This window comes from Arvicola amphibius, chromosome 1 (assembly GCF_903992535.2).
Source record: "Arvicola amphibius chromosome 1, mArvAmp1.2, whole genome shotgun sequence".
In the NCBI taxonomy this organism is placed as follows: Eukaryota; Metazoa; Chordata; class Mammalia; order Rodentia; family Cricetidae; genus Arvicola; species Arvicola amphibius.
In genome coordinates, this window is record NC_052047.1 from 111,533,770 (window position 1) to 111,557,484 (window position 23,715).

Here is a 23,715-nt window from a genome sequence, read left to right on the forward strand (position 1 = left end):
CTGGTACTTTGTTTTTTAGAGACAGAGCCTCACTGTGTGTGTAGACCAAGCTAGCCCTCAAATTCACAGAGAACCTCCGGCCTCTGGCTCTTAGTGTTGGGATTAAAGAAGTGCACCACCACGCTCATGAAGGTTCTCTATCAACAGAACAAAGAAAGCCATAAAACAAAAGATGTTCCTGAAAATATATCAGTGAGAACATCAGGGAGGTTACAACAGAGAAGGGAAGTTTCTGCCTTAGGCCTCAGATCTTATCTGATGAATCTTAGTCTTAGGGTGGAAGCAGGGACCTGTTTGTGCATTCTTGTTTTTCTTTTTCTCCCCCCCACTCCAGACAGGGTTTCTCTGTAGCTTTGGAGTCTGTCCTGGAACTAGCTCTTGTAGACCAGGCTGGCCTCGAACTCACAGAGATTAACCTGCCTTTGCCTCACGAGTGCTGGGATTAAGGGCGTGTGCCACCACTGCCCAGCCTGTTTGTGCATTCTAAAAAGAATTTTACCTTCTATTCATCAGGATGTTAGGTCAAACTTTGAAGTAGGAAATAAATGGCTATTAAGGGTCTGAGCTCCACACCTACAACATTCCTGTTCTCTGCAGTCACCTAAATTCTATAGTCAGTCAGTGTTTCGTGACAAAACTTTATCTGGGGAGACCCAAAACATGTCTGTTCATTCCAGATATGCATCCCAGGACAGACCAAAGCACAGATAAACAGATACCACCAAAGTCCAAATTGGTTACCTAGTGAGTTTTGTTGGGGTTACGTACAGGAGCAGAATTCTCTGAATGAGGGTGCCAGATCCACTGGACCTGAACTTACCAGTGTAAGCTTCCATGTGTGTGCTGGAAATTGAATCCTGGTCTTCTGAAGAGTAGCCAGTGCTCTCAATCACTGAGCCATCTCTCCAACCCTGCTTTGTAGAATCTTTAACACAGCCTTTTCTGGGAACTTTAGCCCACAGATCCAACTATAACTCTGGAGGAAAACGTCATCCTCTGGTCAGTTGCTGTTAGTATTCAGGCATCTGTACTGGCCTGCCCCTAGGTTCCTGGCAGGATACGTCCTCAGCTGTGGCCACTAAGAGCACCTCCTGTGCACATTCTCTATGTGCCCTTTTAAAGAGTGGGCTTTACCCACTTCTCGCCTTTTCCTCTCCCTCCCCTCCTCCTCTCGTCCTCTCTCTTCTCTTCTGCTACTCCTGTCCCCAGAGGCCGGTCTCCCCCACTCCCTTCCTCCTTTCCCATTCTCTATCCCCCAACAAAAACACCTCCATGTGAACTCTGTTGCATGGCATCTTTCTCGCTCACATCACTTTTTGTAAATATATATATAATTAGTATTGGTGTGGATGTATGTCTATGTGAGGATGTCAGATCTTGGAGTTACAAACAATTATGAGCTGTCATGTGGGTGCTGGGAATTGAACTCAGATTCTCTAGGAGAACAGCCAGTCTCCCAACTGCTGAGCCATTTCTTCAGCCCCTCTCACATCACTTTATAAAGTTAAAGCATTGGTTCCTTGACCGGGAAAGGCTCTCCTGGCACTTTCTCCTGCCCAGAGTCAGTTTGAGGCTAGACACAAGGATCCTGGAAACTCAGTCCACATACGACAGCCAATGGTTATTAAAGAAACTCACTTTTCCAGATTGCTGGGTCCCTCCCTCCTTCCAAAACGGGCATGATTGGTGAGCCCCTCCCTTTTTTCCCCACCTCTGGCTATTTCCTGAGTGAGGACTCATCTCTCAAGCATGTTTTTTTTTTACCTTTTGGCTTCATTAAGTCCTGGTCCCAGGCAACCACGACTCTCTTGGGCTCAGAGCCCTCAGCGCTCTGTAGGTGGAGACTGTTCATTCATTTCCTGGACTCCCAGACCCTAATAATAACACAGAAACTATATTAATTACAACACTGTTTGGCCAATAACTTAGGCATATTTCTACCCAACTCTTACATCTTAAATTATCCCATTTCTATCATTCTGTGTATCGCCACAAGGTTGGGTTCTGGCTGGCGGCTGGCATCTTTCTCCTTCAGCAGCTACATGGTATCTCTCTGACTTTTCCTACTTTCTCTCTATATCTCTGTTTGGATTTGTCATCTGTCTTTACTATACTAAACCATTGGCCGAAACAGCTTTTTTAATAACCACTGGTAATAAAACATATTCATAGCATACAGAGGGGAATCCTACATCAGCCCTCATTCTTCGCATGATGACTTCCTGGGTGACCTTTGCCTTTCTTGGACCCTTGGGTTCTTCGGGCTTTGTCTTACAGCCCCTGCTCCTTAAATGACGACTTCCCAGAGTGGCTTGCGCCTTTTTCACTCAATCCTTGTTTGCTTGTTCTGCCTCACTCGTGGGGAATAAGACCAAAAATCTGCCTCCCAGCATTCTATATCCTGATATTTTACGGGAACGGGAGCTTTGCAGAGCTCTGCTAGTGGTCTTGATAGATAGAAGGCGGTATTGCCCTTTTACTCCTCTGCTCCGTCCCCAGTAAACCCCGTATACTAACTCTGTTTTACGCAGAGTTATGCTCACTTCGTTCTGGGACCCTCCCCACCTGCTCCACCCTCAACAGAGCCGCTCTCTTCCACCTGCAACAAATCTGCTTTCCCATTCAATGGTGGCTTCACCTTCCATTCAATATTGGCAACTGGGTCTCTGGTGGGGTGACCTGCCACTGATCATTCCCCCTGGATGTGAGGCTACCTTTCTTGAGCACAGTCCTCTCTTGACCTTCTGGCTTTTCTCAAAGTCCTGGAACTAGGTGACTGTGTCTCTCTTGGGCTCAGAGTCCTTGGTCCCCTATCTGTAAGTCTGGCAAAACACAAAACAGTCTGTACCATCTCAAAATCAACCCTCTCTGAATTCCTGGGACACTAGGAATTGCAGACCCTTGGGTCTACTTCGTTCATGGGAACTGTGTCATCGTTTATACCTCCTTGCTCCCATTGGGATGTTTTTGGGAGACCCACTGACCATTCCTAATCAGTTAGTGTGGCTGGATTACCAGCTGTGGGCCACAGAGCTGGAGGTGTAAGACGACCAAACACGGTCGGGTGATGCTGTGGTGATGGGAAAGGATCAGGTGCTTTAAACCCTAGGGAGTCGACTTGGATCACCTCAAACAGCATTTTGCCAGGTCCACACAGTACCTGACGCTTCCTCAGAGCCTGGACAGTGAAGGGAATCAGCCAGATACTCCAGGACGTGCCAGTACCTCAGCTTTCCAGGTCCCCCAAAGATGAATGACGCCCCCCAGGTCAGCAGGAAGTAGTCTTGAAAATACTGTGTCCTCATCCCTGCCTCACCTGCTACCCCTTTCTAATTCCAAACCTTTTTATAATAAAAATGGAGGAATTCAGGTATCTGTACTGGTGTGCCCTTGAGGTTCTGACGGGCTAAGTCCTCAGTTATAGCCACTAAGAGCACCTCCTGTGCACATTCACTATGTTCCCCTTTAAAAGGACTATGCCACCTCCTCCCTCTCTCTCTCTCTCTTTCTCTCTCTCTCTCTCTCCCTCTCTCACTTTCTCTCTCACTTTCTCTCTCTCTCTCTCTCTCTCTCTCTCTCTCTCTCTCTCTCTCTCTCTCTCTCTCTCACCCTCCCTCTGCCTCTCTCTTCTTTTCTGCTGCTCCTGTCCCCCGACACCGGTCTCCCCCACTTCCCTCTTTTTTACGTTCCCTTTCTCCTAATAAAAACCCTTCCACGTGAGCTCTGTTGAATGGCGTCTTTCTCTTGTGTGCTGCTTTCTAAAATTACAACAGTTGCACTACCCTTGACTTCTATGAATAAAAATTTGTCCTATTAAACTGCCCAGGGCCAGACCTGGTGGTGCATTCCTTTAATCCCAGCACTCAGGAGACAGGTAGTTGGACCTGAGTGAATTTGAGACCAACATAACTTACAGAGTGCGCTCTAGGTCAGTCAGAACTGCAAAGTAAGATCTTGTCTAAATAAACAAACTGCACAGTGCCTCCTTAAGAGAGCATGTCCGTAAAAAATAAATAAACTGGAAAAAGAGAGAGTATATAGGAGGAAAAAATAATAAAAAAAAAAGAAAGCGTGTCCAGCAGTGGTACTGTACACCTTTAATCCCAGCACTGGGGAGGCAGAGGCAGGCAGATCTCTGTGAGTTCAAGATCAGCTTGGTCTGCAGAATGAGTTCCAGGACAGCCAGGGCAACATAGAGAAAACATGTCTCCAAAAAACAAAAATCAAAAAACAAAAAAGAAAGAAAGCATGCCCAAAACTTGCTGGCCAGGGGCAGAAGTTCCATTCCTCTCTCTGTGCTTCTTGCTTCTGGCAACACACACACACACACACACAGACACACGGACACACACGGACACATGGACAGACACAAACACTGATGCTTTTACCAGTAGATCTGGGTGGAATGCTATCCAGTTAGGAACTTTCAGAGGAATGTCCTGTCAACATGTGTCATTGTGAGTGGTGTCTTGGGGGATTCATCTGAGTGCCAGAACTTGGAAAAGGCTGTCAAGGCCAGAAGAAATGAACAGTTCAGTAATACTGAAAATATGCTATTGAAACATGGAGCTGGAATCTGGACATTCACAGCCGTTACACCAAACTATTTAAGTGAAATCATATTTTGTGCTAGACTTCTAAAAGCATAATCATATGAAAACTATTTTTATTGTCTTGAAGCATGGTTAAAGGCAGCTTGCCCTAAGTAAAGAAGTTTACTATATGATCTTTAACTAAATGTGCAAATGTATAAAACTAAGTGATTGTTTTCTATTTTACATTAGAAAACATTGAGTTCCCAGAGGGGGGATGATGGCACATGGGAGTCCAGCACTTGGGAGACAGAGACAGGCAGATCTCTGAGTTTGAGGCCAGCCTGGTCTATAGAGTGAGTTCAGACAGTACTACACAGAGAAACTGTCTCAAAAGTCAAAAGACTTTGAAAAAAAACCCACAAAACATTGAGTTGTCAGAGCCAGTGTAGAACTTGGTCAGCCACAAGTACAAGGTTGACCAAGCTGTATGTGGACCTGTCTTAAAACAACAACAAAGAAAACATTTAATTACTAAGCACTGCCAGAGAAGTACCTTGATTACTTTATTGACTCAACTATTCTTTAGAGGTGTAAATTTATAACCTATTAGTTTTTCAAAGCTGTGTTCATTTTTATTTTTAGTGAAGCAGGTCTTTCTATGTAGTCCAGGCTAACCTTGAACTTGAGATCCTTCTGCCTCAACCCCAAGGTTGGATTGCAGGTGTGCATCATAATGCCTAGTAAAATTAATTTTCAAAGAAAGCATTTAGCTTGATGAAATGTGCTGGGTGTGGTGGGGCACACTTAATCCCAGCATTAGGAGGTAGAGGCAGGCAGACTTTATGAGTTCGAGGCCAGCCAAGGTTACATAGTGAGATACTATCTCAAAAACAAACAAGCAAACAATATACACACACACACATGTATATGTGTACATGTATATATTACAAACAAATACACACACGCACACATACATATGACTGCAGAGTTGACTCAGTGGCTAAGATCATTTGTTCTTGTAAGGGACCCAAGTTTGATTCTCAGCACCCACATGAAGGTTCATCACCTCCTCAGGCACATATGTAGTGCACAGACATATGTAAGCACAACACGCATACGCACAAAATGATAAAATCTAGAATATTTTATCATTCTAACTCAGGAGTTAAGAATGCCTAGTGCTCTTGCAGAAGACTTGAGTTTTGTTCTCAGCACTCATATCAAGTGACTTACAGCTAACTTCCTGTAACACCACCTCTGAGGGGATCCAATGCATTGGCTTCTATAGACACCTGCACACATGTGTGCACACCCACATACAGACCCCTACCCACACACATAATTAAATAAAAGAAATCTTTTTGTTGTGTATTTGTTCATTTGTTTGCTGAAGTATGATTTCTCTGTGTAGCCCTGACTGTCCTGGAACTCACTCTAAACCAGGCTGGCCGCAAACTCAGAGATCCACCTGCCTCTGTCTCCCAAGTGCTAGGATTAAAGGCGTGCACTATCACTGCCTGGCAAAATAAATTCTTAGAGTTATTTCTTTATTTTGTGTGTATGCACATGCAAGTATGTGTACATACTCATGTATGTATAGGTGCACATGCACCAACCTAACTTTGGAATCCAGAGGTTAACTTCAGATATCATTCTTTTTTTTTTCTGTCTCTGTGTAGTCCTGGTTGTAGTAGTAGAACTCACTCTGTAGATCAGGCTGACCTTCAACTCAGAGATTCATCTGCTTCTGCCTCTGAGTGCTAGGATTAAAGGTGTATGCCACTACCTTTTGTTCAGGTATTATTCTTTAGATGCCACCTTGTCTTTGAGAAGGTCTCTCACAGGCCTGCATGTAGGCTGAGCTAGATGACCAACAAGTCATGGAGAGCCACCTGCCTGCCTCCCCAGCTCTGGGATTTCAAGTGCACACCACCACACCCAACTTTTTACATGAATGCTGGAGGTTGAACTCAGGTCCTCAGGCTTGCGATGCAGACACTTTACCAGCCAAGCTGGCTTCCAGCCCTTTTCTGGTTCAGTGGTGCAGTCCAGTAACACACACTAAGCTAGCATGGTTATCTCTGTCTCTGTGGGAGTCTTGCCCTAGCTAAATCATTTTACTCATGCTTATAGGGTCGTCTTTCTAAGCATAGATTCAGTCCCTCGCTCCCTGCTTCTCTAGTACCATTACCTTGTATTTCACTGTAAATGGAGGCAGAGCTTTTCTGTCCTGACCACCTAGTCCCAAATAATCACACAAAAGTTTATATTAACTACAAAATGATCGGCCTATAACTCAGGATTATTACTAACTAGCTCTTACAACTTAATCCATTTCTACTAATCTACACTTTGCTACATGTCTTGTGGCTTTACCAGTCCTCTAGCACGTCTTATTCCTCTGCCAACTGGCTCGCATCTCTCCCTGACTGCCCTTCTTCTCTGTATTTTCAGTTGGCTTTCCCACCTAGCCTTATTCTGCTTTGCTATAGGCCAAATCAGCTCTATTATCAACCAATGAGAGTAATACATATTCACAGTGTACAGAGGCTTATTCCATAGCAGTTCACATCTTGCTTCTTTAAATTAAAAAGTTGTTTTTATTTTTTGTTTGTTTGTTTGTTTGTTTTGAGATATGGTCTCACTGTGTAGCTCTGGTTTGCCTGGAACTCACTTGTAGACCAGGCTACCTTTAAACTCACAAAGATCTACCTGCCTCTGTCTCCTGAGTGTTAGAATTAAAAGCACATTCTTTTCTTCCAAGCTCATACTGAAGTGACCCATTAATCTCTGTGTTCAGTATCCAAGGACTTTCCTAGTTCAGTGTTTGAAACTCTCCATATTCCTCCCACAAAAAGTTCTGAAGGCCCATGAACCACATAGCCAAGTCTATCACAGCAATGGACCTTCTTCTCCGTACCAATTTTTGGTATGTTCTCATTAATGTGACAAAATACCTGACAAGGAGCAATGCAAAGGGGAAAAGGTTTCCTTGTTCCATCGTTCAAAGATCCATCCATCAGGGCAAAGCACATTGTTGGGGTATGAAGCGGACAGTCATATTGCTTTCTCAGTCAGGAAGCAGTCATGACAACTGACGCTTAGCTCACTTTCTCTGTTTGATTCATTTCAAGGCCCCGGCTCTTGGAAAGGTACTACCCAGAGTTAAGGTGGGTCTTCACACCTCAGTTTACCTCACATAGACAACCCTCACAGGCATGCCCAGAGGCATGTATCCTAAGTGATTCTAGATGCTGTGTAGTTTACAATATCAGATACCAAAGAGACAGGAGGAAGTGAGGCAACCGCAAAGGAGTTCTGTACTATCAATGGCAGCATACTCTTTACTTAAACTGTACAATGAGTAGAAACACCGCAAGCCTTCAATGTAGTGGTTTCATAGCTTACCATACAAAGGTCCTGTAAGGACACAGAGGAGTGTGTGCTAACAGTCGCAGCTGGGAAAATCCATGGAAGGTCGTTGTGTATAGAAAGAAATACTCAAGATACAATTGGTAGTGTGTCAGGAAGTGGTTTTACGGTAGCTTTCTCTTGAAAATCTTACGTTGGGCCAGTGAGATGGCTCAGCAGGTACTTTCTGCCAAACCTGACAATCCGAGTTCAACCCCCAGAACACACATGAAGGTACAAGGAGAGACTGACTCCACAAGCTTGTCTTCTTACCCAGCATATGTGCATGGCTCATATAACCCCTGTCATACATACACACACACTAATATAATGATGATGATAATAATAGGGATGGAAAGATGACTCATCAGGTAAAGGCACCTGCTGCAAAGTCTAATGACCTGACTATGCTCCCTGGAACCCATGTGGGAGAAGGAGGGAGCTGACTCTCATAAATTGTCCTCTGACCCACATTGTGTATCCACAATGAACATACACAGACTCTTCCTCTCCACCCCTCTTTCTCTCCCTCACTCCCTCTAAAATGTAATGAAGAAAAGAATAATTTGGCTGGGCAGTGGTGGCACAAATCTCTAATCCTAGTACTTGGCAGGCAGAGGCAGGTGGATCTCTGGGATCTCTTGAGTTCAAGGCCAGTTTGGTCTACAGAGCAAGTTCTAGGACAGCCAACCCTATCTCAGAAAATCAAAATAAATAATTTTTTAAACTCCAATTATCAAACTTCTTTTTAATTTTCTTTTCTCAACCCAAAGGATGTGATGGGCGTAAGGCTTCAGAACTGATTTGGGAGTCCGAATAAGTCCTGCACATGTGAACGGATACTTCTCTGTATGATGGTGTAATTGACCAGGCACAGTGGCTCTGTAATCATAGGCTTGGTGAACCAAGGCAAGATCACCATGAGATGGAGACTGGCCTAGGCTATAAAGTGAGACCATGTCTCAGAATGCAGATAAAGATGATAATTATAATGATGATATGGGCCATCCCTTCTTTCCTTCCTTTCTTTGTTTTTGGCAGAGAATTGGAGTTTATTAAGACAATTTGAGGGGCTATAGAGATGTCTCAGAGGTTAACAGGGGACCCTGGATCAATTCCCAACATCCACATGGCAGCTCACAACTGCCTGTAACTTCAGTTCCAAGGAATAAGACACCCTCCACACAGATATATACATGCAGGCAAAACACCTATGCACATAAAAAATAAAAAGGAATCGTTACACTTTTTAAAAGACTTTTATTTATTATGTATACAATACAGTGTGCTGCCTCCATGTATGACTGCAAGCCAGAAGAGAGCATCAGCTCATTACAGATGGTTGTGAGCCACCATGTGGTTGCTGGGAATTGAACTCAGGACCTCTGGAAGAACAGTCAGCATCCTTAACCTCTGAGCCATCTCTCCAGCCCCGAATCGTTATACTTTTAAAAAACTAATTTTAACCAGGCAGTGATGGCCAGCCTGGTCTACAGAGTGAGTTTCAGGGCATCCAGAGATACACAGAGAAACACTGTCTTGAAAAAAATGATAATAATTTAATACAGGGGTTCAGTTCCCAGCACCCGCGTTGCAGCTTCCATCTGTCTGTGGCTCCAATCCCAGGATATCTGACACCTTCACATCAATGCACACAAAATAAATAAGTTTTAAAAAGAAAGTAAGGTGGGAGGAAGTGAATTTGGGCTTCTCAAAAGAGAATTGCCTCCTGTTTTCTGTCTTAAAACAATGTGTCAAATGTATCAAGTCAAAGCTAGCCTGGAGCTCTGCCTCCCAACCTTGGAAGAACTAGGATTACAGATATGAAATCCTGTATTTTTGTTTCTTTTTTCTTAATAATAATTTATCTTTATATTATGTGCTGTGTTGTTTTCCCTGCATGTATGTCTGTGTGAGGGTGTCAGATCTTGGAGTTACAAACAGTTGTGAGCTGTCATGTGGGTGCTAGGAATTGAACGGGGTCCTCCGGAAGAACAGCCAATACTCTTAACTGCTGAGCCATCTCTCCAGACCCACGTCTTTGTTTCTTTTTTTTTTTTTTTTTTTTTTTTTTGGTTTTTCGAGACAGGGTTTCCCTGTAGTTTCTAGAGCCTGTCCTGGAACTAGCTCTTGTAGACCAGGCTGGCCTCGAACTCAGAGATCCGCCTGCCTCTGCCTCCCGAGTGCTGGGATTAAAGGCGTACGCCACCACCGCCCGGCTCACGTCTTTGTTTCTTAATAGCTTCCAAAAATTAATGTTTTTCAAAGCAGGGTTATCCTTTCTCTTGCCTTGCTATTGACCATTCAGCTCTTTAAAGACCAATCAGGTGTTTTAGACAGGCAAAGAAACGCAGCTTCACAGAGTTAAACAAATGCAACATAAAAGAATGCAACACATCTTTGCATCATTAAACAAATGTTACACAGCACAAACAAATGTAACACATCTTCAATTAATATCCCACAACAGGATACAGTGCCTCTGGTCTGAACAGTCATTAGTCACTTCATACATGCACAACTATATTTACATACACATAACAAGAAATAAAATCTCATGTGTGTGTGTTGGAGGGGGTGCTAGAGAGATGACTCAGCAGTTAATAGGATTGGCTGCTCTTTCCAGAGGGCCCAGAGTTCCATCTGCAACAGCTACAAGGTGGTCCAAAACTCTATTGTCTATAACTCTAGTCCTGGCAGGTCTGATGCTTTATTCTGGCCTCTAGGTATCAGGTACATGAGTAGTACACAGATACAATGCCAATAAAATACCAATACACATAAAATACAAAGTTAAAAAAATATTTTGAATCAAAAGTAGGACTGAGTACATGATTTAGTGGTAGAATACTGTGTTTCTGAGTTCCTGATTTTATTCCCCAGGGCCACAGGGAAATAAATTTCAGAGAAAAATGAAAAATAAATAAAATAAAATAAAAGCAAATCTATCTCATTAGTATATAAATCTGCTTTAGTCTTTAATCAATGCTAAACTTATATGTATATCAAAAATATAGACATACACACACACATATATATGTACACATACATACATACACATATATGTAAACTGAGACCACGCTTTTGTTTTCCAGCTACCCAGACCCGAATAACCACATAGAAACTATATTCATTACAACACTGTTTGGCCAACAGCTCAGGCATATTCCTAGCTAGCTCTTACATCTTAAATTAACCAAATTTTTTGTTTGTTTGTTTTTTGAGACAGGGTTTCTCTGTGGCTTTGGAGCCTGTACTGAAACTAGATCTTGTAGACCAGGCTGGTCTCGAACTCACAGAGATCCGCCTGCCTCTGCCTCCTGAGTGCTGGGATTAAAGGCGTGCGCCACCATTGCCTGGCCAAATTTTTTTTTTTTTTTTGGTTTTTCGAGACAGGGTTTCTCTGTGGCTTTGGAGCCTGTCCTGGAACTAGCTCTTGTAGACCAGGCTGGCCTTGAACTCACAGAGATCTGCCTGCCTCTGCCTCCCAAGTGCTGGGATTAAAGGTGTGTGCCACCACCGCCTGGCTCGCCCGGCCAATTTTTATTATTTTATATTTTACCACAAGGCTCGTGGTTTGTTATCTCACATCTTGCTTCTTGGGCAGCTATATGGCACCTGCCTAACTCCATCTTCTTTCTTCCTGCATTCAGTTTAGTTTGCCCTGCCTAGCTGTGTTCTGCCTGCCATAGGCCAAAGCAGCTCTTTATTAACCAATAGTAATAAAACATATTCATAGCCTGCAGACACAATACATATATGTATATAGTAGTTTTTTTTTTCAAGACAGGGTTTCTCTGTGTAGTACTGGCCAGCCTGGATTGAACTCTGTAGATCAGGCTGATCTCAAACTCAGAGATCAGTGTGTCTCTCCCTCTGCTTCCCCAATGCTGGCATTAAAGGTGTATGCCACCATGCCCAGCTGAATTTAAAATGTATATATATTAAATATATATATGTATATATATATATACATACATATATAGAGAGAGAGAGAAGGAGAAAGGGAGGAAGGGAAGGAGGGAGGGAGGGAGGGAGGGAGAGAGAGAAAGAGAGTTCCTTTGTGTATCTGGCCATTCTAGAACTACCTCTGTAGACCAGGCTAGACTCACGGAGATTTGCCTGCCAAGTACTGGGATTAAAGACATGTGCCACAACCATCTGGCCAGAAATATATATATATATTTTTTTTTGAGACAGGTGAGACAGGGTCTTTCTATGTATCCCTGGCTGTTCTGGAACTTGCTATGTATATCAGGTTGGCCTAGAACTCATAGGGATCTCCCTGCCTCTGTCTTCCAAGTGCTGTGACTAAGAATTATTTTTAAATGTATTATTTCTATATGATTTTAATCAGTAAATGTTTGATTTGTATATATATTTAATATACCTGTATTCCTATAGTCAAGCAAAAATTTCTCAAATTAAAAGGTATCATCTATAGTCCCAACTTTCAAGAGGCTGAGGCAGGAGAGGCACCATGAGTCTGAGGCCTACCTGGACTATGTGCTAAGTTCCAAGTCAGTCTGACCCACAAAGACAGTGTCTTGAAAAGCAAAAACAGTCTGTGAGTTCAAGGCCAACCTAATCAACAAAATGGATTTCATGCCAACCAGTGCTCTGTTGTGAGAGCTTCATCTCAAACAGTGAAACAAATAAACAAAAATCTACCTAAATTGAAAAACCAAAAATCAGTCACAAATGGAAAAAGCTTAAGAAGTCTTTCTCAAATGTGTATATATAATTTACCTTAGTAGAATTCTTCTAAACAAAATTTATTTTTAGAAAGGGTCTCATGTAGCCTCATCTGGCCTTGAACTCATTGTGCTGCTGAGGGTGGTTTTGAACTTTGTTTTCCTAAAGATGTTGTTTGTTTGTTTGTTTGTTTATGTTGGTGTGTGTGCACATGTGTGCATTTGCAGATGCTTGTGTGTGTGCAGAGGCCAGAAGAGGTTGTCTAGTATCCCATATCACTCTCCACCATTTCTTTGAGGCTTATATTTTCTGTGGAAGTCAGCAAACCCAGTGATCCTCCTGTCCCCACAAACTCATAGATGTGGTAACTTGTGTGCACAAAAGTTAGATCCTCCAGGTGTGATAGTACATGCCTGAAATCCCAGCACTCAGAGACTAAGGCATCAGGAAAGTGAGTTTGAGGTAACCTTGGGCTCTATAAGAAGTTCTAGAGCAACCTGGGCTACACAGTGGGATACTGTCTCAAAAAAAAAGTATAGAGATAAAGTGTGTGTGTGTGTGTGAGAGAGAGAGAGAGAGAGAGAGAGAGAGAGAGAGAGAGAGAGAGAGAGAGAGAGAGAGAGAGAGCTGGGTTGTTCTTTTTTCTTAATTTTTATTTTATTTGTATTATCTTCTCTACTCTTCTCTGTGTGTGTCTGTGTGTCTGTTCAGTGTTTATGTCTGTGTACTTGTGTGCGTGTGTGTGTATATACTTATTTGATTGTATGCCATGTATGTGCAGGAGGCCAAAAAAGGGTGTTAGGCTGCTGGGACTAGATGGATAGGCTGCTGTAAGCTACCTGATGGTGGTGCTAGGAAGTGAACTCAGGTCTACTCAGAAAAGATCTGGTCGCAGGTGATTCAGTTCTTTCTACTTTGGTACATACTGTACTCCTCAGGACTTAGGGGACACTCGAGACGGTTGAGTTAGGATTTGAAAGTCTCTAAACTATCTTCTGTAGGCAGAATTCTCTGTCCTGCCAGTCAGTTCCCAAATAACCAGACAGACAGTTATTACTAATTATAAATGTTGGGACAACAGCTCAGTTTGTCACAAAGCTCTTAAAATTTAAATTAACCCATATTTCTTATCTATTCTCTGCCACGTGGCTTGGTACCTTTTCTCAGTGTGGCAAGTTTATCTCCTGCTTCCTCTGCATCTCCTTGTGACCCCAGACTCCTCCCCCTCTTTACTGCTCTTTTTGTCTGCAAGTCCCACCTAACCTCTATGTGTCCTGCTATTGGTCAGTCAGCTTCTTTATTAAACCAATCACAATGACATATATTAACACAGTGGAAAGGAAATTTTCACAATCTTCAATACCTCCCAGACTCTGTAACTGATTGAAGCCAAAGGAGGCAACCCTTTAGTTAAATGGTAAATTTGGGGATTTAGCTCAGGTGTTAGAATGCTTAGCAAGCATGAATGAAGTCCTGGGTTTGCACAAATGGGAGATAGGGGTGCAGGCTGTGATTCTAGCACTCAGGAGGTAGAGGCAGGAGGAACAGAAGCTTAAGGTCACTGTTGGGTACATAAATGAATTACATAAATGAGACCCAGAGAGGAAGATTGGGGATATCAAAGGAATAGGACTAGATATTTCATGCATTCTGGAACACCAAGGATAGTGTAATCTCAGATAGCTTCTAGGGTCTCTAAGCAACCAAGAGATAAAGCTGATGTCTCTAAGATCTTCCCAGTGCTGGTGAGATGGCTCGGCCACTAAAGGCACCTACATCAAGCCTGACCACCAGAATTCAGTCCACAGGATCCACATGGTAGAAGGAAAGAAATCACTTGTGCAAGTTATTGTCTGACCTCCACTTGGGTACTGTGGCATATATCCCCAGCACCGCAATTATGTAAATGTGTGCCCCCCACTAGAGCTCCAAGACAGTAGCAATCTGTATACCATGATGGAAGGGATGGGTTTGGGAATGAGTAGACCATGTTGTGATAAAGTAGGAAAATAGCTTTCTATTCAGAACAAAGGAATATTCAATTTTCCTGTACATAGAAATAGCTTGGAAGTATAGTGTGCCGCAAAAACGAATCTGGCTACTGTGTGTAGGTTGGGTAGGGAAGTGGCAGAGCCACTTAGGAAGTCATTGAGGTCACCCCGTGGTGGCATGCTCAGGACTGGCACTAAGAAGGTTGTTATGGTCAAGGAGAGAGAACAGTAAGTCTAAAAGTCACTTGAAGGGCTGTTGAGATGGTTCAGCTAGGAAAGACCCTCGCAACCAAGACTGACAAGTTGAGTTTGATCCCTGGTAGAAGAGAAGCAACTTCTCCAAATTGTATTCTGACCATAACACACATGTCTAATGCATATATTTGTGTTCATGTAAACACACACACAAATAACTTTCATGAAAAAACTGTTACTTGAGGAGTAGTGACAAAACTAGGGTCTACCAAATTCCTCTACGCTGTGCCAGGGACACCAAGGTGAGCAGAGTCACTCCTATTGCGTCCATGTATTAGGTGAAATTCAGCCAGATTAAATGACTCTAGGTGTAGCCGTCCTGACAGGAGGAAGGACATTATAAAGAACATTTGAGCCCCTCACTTTGTCTATCAGATTATTAAAACAGTGGGCACCAAGAAATTGGAATTCTCCCTCCCTTCCCCCAGGAGTCCCATGCTAGAAGAAACAGGCTGAAGCCTGGGCCAGCCAGAGGGGGGCGATTGAATCCTGGAAAGAGACTGGCAATTTGACGGATCACTTTGCAGAACCACTGGAACAGATAAAACGATGGTTACTGATGAGTGGGGCCACTCCTTGCCCATGACTGCTTAGCTATATTAACACTGACCCTCTATTTCAACCTAAATCCCATGCAGGGAGATGAACTTGGGAAGGGGGGTGGTGTCTCTTATTTTAACTCTGTCCCTTTCCAAATGTGGCCACATGGGATGAATCTTTTTCTGCTTTCCAATAGTAATTTACTCTTTTAATTAGTTTATTAAGAACAGGTGGCTTAGCCTGGCTAGTGAAGGCAGCAAGGGCACAAAACTCCTGCCGCATAAAGTGGGAGCGAAGGTCTGTGCTCCTGAGTCCCTGAGCTGCAACCACAGGGCACTGCGGAGAACCTTGTCACGCTCTAGATCCCATTCACCCGCGAGAGAAGAGCACGTGGGGCAGAGGATTTAGGAGATGTCCTGGTGCCGGAGGCGGCCACGCTTAGGATGCTCCGATGCTCCGGAAGTGGCTGAGTCAGGGGCCAAGGGCAGTGACTGGCGTCCGCACCTCCTGGCCGGCCCCAGAGGACTCCAGGTGACGCAGCTGGCTGAACGGAAGGACTGGTTCAGCGCCGCAACGCGCCTGGGAACCGCCTTGGGCCACGCACCGCTCAGGCGTCTGGTGTTCCTAGAATTCCGCTGTCCCTGCGCCTGATCACAGGAGCTGAGATCCGAATCTGAAGTCACGAAGTGGTCCAAGCTTTAAACACTGTATGCGGGCTTAGTGTCTTGTGTAGGCAGATCTCTGTGAGTTCGAGGACAGCCTGGTATACAGAGCGAATTCCAGGATAGGCTCCAAAGCTACAGTGAAACCCTGTCTCGAAAAATCAAAAAGAAAACAAACAAACAAACAAAAAAAAGAGTCTGTCTGGCTACTGGGCCAGGTGCAGAACCCCTGAGATCCTAACTAGCACCTGGAGAAGGAAACTATTCAAGGCCAACTCTGTGCTGAGAGACACTGTCAAAATCAGAAAGCTTCCAAAATTGGTTAGATGAAGACCAAAGACTGTTAACTAGCAGGGGATATACCATGATCAAGAAGGTAGTTTTCCCAAAGTGAGGTTTATCCATTGTGCTCTGTGCTGATACCAAATACGGGAAACTCGACTACATAATTTGTGATAGTGGGGGACTACCTCCTGAATTAAAAAACAACAAAATAAATAAATAAAAAGACACTTGCCTAGGGCCAAACAAAGTAATTCGCCTCATCCGGTTCCTACATGCAGTAAATAAAATTATAATATAATAATAATAAAGCAAGTACACAAACACAAGTTTCTTTGTTTAATTTTTAAAAAATCCCGTAAATTCAGTATCTGGAAGGCCTAGGCAGGAGATGTACCACAGGTACTCCCAGCGCTAACTCCCAAGTGCTGGAATCACAGGCATTGAAGCACTGTGCCCAGTTCGCTGGGAAGAATGACAGTTGAGTCTGACGTGGCTGTCCTGGATGAGATGATGTAAATGTTTCTTTGCAAACCCTCCTTCCTCTTTTGTAAAAATTAACTCCAAGTTCAGTCCTTCTTAATCAGATCAGTGACTTCATAAAGAGGAAATGGATAAAGCTGAAAAAAGATGTTACATGATCTTTTGAAAACTTTTATGACTTAGACCTCTCATGGGCAGTGAAATCATTTCTCAGATGGGAATATAGCTCCCCATATACCACAGCTCTCTCCAAGCATTCCTGAGGCCCAAAGTTCAAGTCTCTTCACCCCGTAAATGCTAGGACTACAGCCATACATCACCATTCCCAGTTTTCTGTAGCTCTGGTGCGAGAACCCCAGGCTTCAGACACAGTAGGCAAGCATGCAGCCTACTCGGCTCCATCTTTGCTCTAAGCAGAGACCACTGTTTACTGTGACGTCCGGTTGACCTTCTCTGGCCTCTTCAGGCTCTCCCAGAGGGTTGTTCGATAGGAATGATAATAATTAACCAGAAGAATCAAATTTCCTCTTCCAAAGATAATAAGTCGCTAATAACAGAGTCAGAAGCTGGAAGGTACACAGAGAAAATGCTCTGACTAGTAGCTATGACGCAGCAGAAGCCAGAGGCAGACGGCAATCGGCAATCGCTAGTATTCCGGAGCATAGAGGGAAGTTCAGCAGAACCATTAGATACAGACAGAGCCCAGAAAAGCATCCAGACAGCATACCTGCTTTTCTAGGCTGCCTGGGATCTAATACAGCCCCTCAGATCCCAGACTGAACTTAATATCCTCCAAAGCCTTAATCTGCATGACTGAAATTCTTTTCCTTTTCCCACATAGCCTTGGAATAAATCACTTAAGTCATCTTAAGTAATGTGATCTTTGTAACCAAAGATACTAGCTATTGTATTCTCCAAATCAGGCTCTCCCGGCTGGACATTCATCATCTCCTCCACTTGTACTGTTCCGCCCATGAAGGACTCCCAGTACTGTCCTGTTTCAGAGTCCAGAGCCCAGCTTAGAGGCCTCCTCCCCCACCCTGCCATCCCTGACACTGTAGCTCCAAGTAATGACTCCCTTGTCCCTCAGAGATCCTCCTTCCCTTGTCTCCCTCTTCTCCCCATTACATTCCTCCTTCTCTCCTCTTGTTTTTGAGATGACTCATTCCAATTCATAATCCTCTTGCTTCAACCTCTAGGGTCCAAACACTAAAGGCATGTACCATTACACCCAACACAAACACTGTCTGTCTCTCTCTGCTGTCCCTCAGCCTGGGTTTTTGGTATCCCAGCCTGACTTCTAACTCCTCCAATTTACCATTGCTATCCGAGCTGACCATGATCTTGAACTTCTCATCGTTTTGCCTCTACCTCTCAAGTATTTGAATTACAGGTGTGAACCACCATGCCTAGTTTTACCAGGGAATCAAATGTTCTGCTCTCTTTAAGACAAAGCCCCCACATCCTGACTGGAGCAGACAGTGGTGGCACATGTCTTTAATCCCAGCACTCAGGAGGCAGAGGCAAGCGGAGGATTTATGAGTTTGAGGCCAGTTTGGTCTACAAGTGAATTTCAGGACAGCCAGGGCAACACAGGGAAAACTTTCTTGAAAACAAACACAAGCAAACAAACAAAAACCGAAACAACAACAAAAAAATCTGATATGGGTAATCAGGGAATAAAAAAGAACAGACACACGAGACATGTACAGAACTGGGGTCAGGTGGCACTGACTACACAAACCTCACTTTTTATTCTTTTTAAATGATTATTCTTAGTATTATGATTGAGACAAAGTTTACTATGTAGAATCAGGCCAAACTTGAACTGATAAAAATTTGCCTGTCTCTGCCTCCCAAGTGCTGGTATTAAAACTTGTACCAGAACCCTTGGCTAAAGCATATATCTTTAATCTCAGCACTTGGAGGCAGAGGCAGGTGGATCTCTGTGAGTTCAAGGCCAACCTGCTCAACAGAGTAGTTCAAGGACAGTCAAAGCGACACAGAAAAGAAAACCTGTCTCAGAAACAAACAAAAAAAATCATTTGACATACATAAACTTTTCCTTCATTAAAGATAGAATCATTTGAATAGTTAGGATATGGATGTGCTTATTTATTTGTACATAAAAATTCATTTTGGCTTGGATATATGATACTGTAGGACAAACAGCATTTTAACATTTTTTAAAGATGACCAATATTTTGATTTTATAATCACCAACACTGAGAATATGACTTTGAATATACATAGTACAGAAACAGCAGTAACATGTCTACGACCATTTCAGAAATTATTGAAGATTCTTTCCTAATCATAAACCAAAATTCATTGAATGATTTTTTTAAATAAAACACTCAAGAAAATCAGTGTGGTGGGGGAGAGAGAAAATTGCTATGTACCTGAAAATCACCTTGAACTCTGTATCCTCCTCTGTCTGAGTGCTGGGATTATAGACATAAATCACTACACCCAGATAATAATTTTGTTTGTTTGTTTGTCTCCAAGACAAGGGTTTTCCTGTGTAGCCCTGGCTTTCCTGGAACTCACTAGTAGACCAGGCCTGACCTCGAACTCAAAGAGGAAATGTGGCTACCACTGCCTGGCTTAATTTTTTTTCAAGACAGGGTTTCTCTGTGGCTTTGGAGCCTGTCCTGGAACTAGCTCTTGTAGACCAGGCTGGTCTCGAACTAACAGAGATCCGCCTGCCTCTGCCTCCCGAGTGCTGGGATTAAAGGCCTGCGCCACCATCGCCCGGACCTGGCTTAATTTTAAAATCAAACAGTTTAACACAATACTATGTAAAGATATGCAGTTTGATACCTGCTAAGGAATGATGGTAGGGAAATACTTAAAGTCTTTGTTTTCATAACTAAATCATATGTTTTCTGTATTTAATATGTACTGCATATTAAAAACACCACAGTTCATAATATCCAATGTGAGCCAGGGTGTTTCAGGCAGCATTCGCCTGTGTTCTGTGGTGTGATAGCATATACAGTGTGCAAAGTGCACATACTGTGTCCAGAAACAAGTGTGGCAGTGAAAAATACTGGGAGCAACATGGGTAAGCTCTGCTAGCAGGAACTCAGATTCATCATAGGTTTGATTTTGAAATGTTATTTGTTTGTTTACACATTCAGAAGTCTTTACTGTTCCCAAATATTTCGAGATCCTCACACTATATTACGTATAGTGTTAGTCATGTCCTGGTAGTTTAAGAAGCTGTGGATTTAACCCACAAACTTTTGTGAAGTTTGGAAAAAAAAAAACAGAAAGAAAGAAAAGGAAGTAGAAAAGGAAGGGAGAGAGGGAGGGAGGGGGAAAGGAAGGATAACCAACCCCACAGCATAGATCTAGACTCTAGACCAGAGGCTGGCAAACCCATGATCTATTAATCAAATACAACTTGCGACTTTCTGGTTGTTAGGTTGGGTCTTGGGTTTCTTTTTTTCTTTTCTTTTTTTTAAATGTGTGGTGATTGTTTTTGTCTTCATGTATAAGAACTACATACATGCAGTACCTTGGAGGTTAGAAGAAGGCATTAGATCCTCTTGTGACTGGGAATTACAGATGGTTGTTAGCCATCACGTGTGTACTGGGAATTGAACCCAGGTCCTCTGCAAGAGCAACAATGCTCCTAAACCCTGAGGCCAAACTCTCCAGTCCCCTCTTTTTTATTCTTTTAATTGTTTGTTCTTTGCCTGCTTCTTAGAGCCACAAGTTTAGAACTTTTTGTTTTTGGTTTTGGTTTTTCAAGACAGAATTTCTCTTGTAGCTTTGGAGCCTGCTGGACTTGCTCTGTAGATCAGGTTGGCCCTCGAACTCCACCAATATCCACCTGTCTCTGCATCCCAAAAGCTCATATAAAAGGTATGTGATACCACCACCTAGATGACATTGTTTTTTTAAAACCTTTTCATATATGTATATTTGAAATTGCAATGGTGTTGTTTACGTACAGAATACTTCTATTTATTCCTTGAGTACCTTTTATTTTCCTCTTGTTTTGTTTTGGAGACAGGGTTTTCCTCGTGTAACAGATCTGGCTGTCCTAGGACTCCACTTTGTAGACCAGGTTGGCCTCAAACTCAAAGAAATCCCCTTCTTTCTGCCTCCCGAGTGCTGGGATTTAAAGGTGTGCACCATCCTCCACCCTGCTTCTCTTGAGTAGCTCTTTAAGAAAATATAGCCATATAACTGGAACCCAGGAGAAGCTGTGGACTTTAGCTTAGGACAATCAGTGACAAAGCAACTAGAGGTACCCCGGGAGTGGTAGGCAGGCGCTCTGCCTCTGAATTATAGCCCAAGCCCCATCTCTCACCTCTGTAGTCTACATAAAAACTAGAGGATTTAGGTGCTCATCATGCCTGCTCCAGGTCCTATTGGTCTGATGTTTTCAATATACTGAACCAGTATAATGCTCTGTGTAATGTTAAGAGATCAAGGTTACAGAAGACCATATGAACCATGGAGGCAAGAAAGTTAAGACAGCCTTGAGGCTGAAGGATAACAGAATGGTATAACTCTTGTCCTAAGCATGCACCATTGAAATACCAGTACTGCATTAAAAAAAAAGGCAAAATATAACTTGGGGCAAGATAGCATGGACACTGGACATTAGAAAGTAATGCCCATTTGTTTTAAGTTTTGGTTTCAGAGACAGTGTCTCCTCCAGGTAGCTCAAGTTAGAGCTAAACTTCTAATGATGGTTTCTGCTTCAGCCTCATGAGTCCTGGGAGTGTAGGCTCGTGCTGCCATACACGACTGACAAGTTGCCTTTGATTCTTACTTTGTACATAGTTGTACAATTGCTGGAAGCTTTGTTCACGTGCTGCCTGTGTTCAGACTTCAAAACACTCATTGAAGCAGTGTCAAGAAAGGCTTTAGGTGTGCTCTTGGCAGGTGGTTGAATCTGAGTCACAGATGAATCATTGCATGTCAATAAATTTCCACTCCTGAAGCTTTGTGTTCCAACTCTGCTTTAACAGCCTCAACCTTTATTCCTACTGGGTCTGGGGAGATGTATTAGCCAGGCCCTACAAGTCTTTCATTTTGAAGTTTATTTTCTCTGTTCTCTGACCTCCACCAAGTTCCTTGGCATGTGTGTATTCCTGTACACAAATAAATAAGAGTAGATTAAAAAAAAAGGAATAATTGAAGGAAGAGAAGAAAAAAGGAGGAAGAGAAAGAGTAAGAAAATGATTTGTAGAAAAGAGACAAAGTTGTAATTATTTGCAAATTTTTGTATGATCATCTACCCTGGGAATCATCAGTACACATCATTAGAAAAAGTAAGATATATCAACAAACTTATTAAATACAAGATACATTTCTAAGTTCAAATACTTTTGAAGTAGCAGCACAGGATTTTTATCCCGTGCTTGGAGGCAGAGGCAGGCAGATATCTATGAATTGAAGCCAGCCTGGCTTTAATCCAGCATGCAGGAAGCAAGTGGCAGATGGATGGATCTCTGTGAGTTCAAATCCAACCTGGTTTACATAGTGAGTCTTGGCCTTTCAGGACTATGTAGTGAGACCCTGTGTGTATGTGGTGTGTTATTGGGGGTGGGTGCTAACGGGTTTTTAAAACAAAACAAGGCCCTATGTTGGAAAAAAAAAGATTGATACCCAAAATATTACAAGAATTCTTAAAATTCGAACAGTAAGAAAACAAACGAAAAGTGGGTCAAGTAGCATTGTAGCACATGCCTGTGATCTCAGCACATGGGAGATAGACACAGAGGAATGGGTCTTAAAATTAGACCCTGATATAGAGCAAAACTTGAAGCTGGAATGATACCTTGGTGTCCCAGTCAATGTTCTATCGCTGTTGAAGAATAGATGAGCAAGGGGCATTTTTTTTTGTTTTCGTTTTGTTTTTGTTTCTCGAGACAGGGTTTTTTTTCTGTGTGGTCCCTGGCTTGTCCTAGAACTCACTCTGTATACCAGGTTAGCCTCAAACTCACAAAAAATTCATCTGTTTCTGCTTCCCAAGTGGTATCAGACACCACCACCTGGTCAAGCCATTCTTCCAAGAGGAAACACTTCATTGGGGGTCGCTTACAATTTTAGAGATTTAATGCATTATCATCGTGGTAGGGGAACAGGCAGCACACAGGCAGACATGATACTGGAGAAGTAGCTGAGAGTTTCAACATCCAGACCTTTCAGGCAGCAGGAAGAGAGAGATACTGGCCTTGCTTGGGCTTTTAGAACCTTAAAGCCCACCTCCAGTGAATCACTTCCTCCAACAAGGCCGTACCGCCTAATCCTTTTAATCCTTTCAAATAGTGCCACTCCCTGGCGACTAAACCTTCAAATATATGAGCCTGTGGGGACCATTCTTAATCAAAACACCACACCTAGGTTACTTGAGCCCTGTCTAAAAAAAAAATGGAGGTGCGCCAGGCAGTGGTGGTGCACGCCTTTAATCCCAGCACTCGGAGGCAGAGGCAGGCAGATCTCTGTGAGTTTGAGACCAGCCTGGTCTACAATAGCTAGTTCCAGGACAGGCTCCAAAGCCACAGAGAAACCCTGTCTCGAAAACAAAATTGGAGGTGCTGGGATCTGAACAGATAATTACCAAAAAGACTTATGGGTAGTACTGTGGTTTGAATGTTTACTTCCCTTCAAATTAATATTATTCAAATTTTATTGCATTTTATTTATTGTGTGTGTGTGTGTGTGTGTGTGTGTGTGTGTGTGCATTCATAAGTCAGAGGACAGCTTGCAATAGTTGGGGTTTTTTTCCCACCGTGTGAAGCCTGGAGACTGAACTCGGGTCATCAGTTTGGTGACATGCACCTTTCCTAAGTCATTTCACTAGCCCTTGTTATTATTCCTTATCATTATAATTGC

At 43.0% G+C, this 23,715-nt stretch overlaps 1 pseudogene; it reads left to right on the top strand.

Moving 5' to 3' along the window:
- The first annotated feature begins 16,428 nt into the window (after positions 1 to 16,428).
- On the top strand, positions 16,429 to 16,565 carry LOC119806146 (annotated as a pseudogene).
- Positions 16,566 to 23,715: the final 7,150 nt, after the last annotated feature.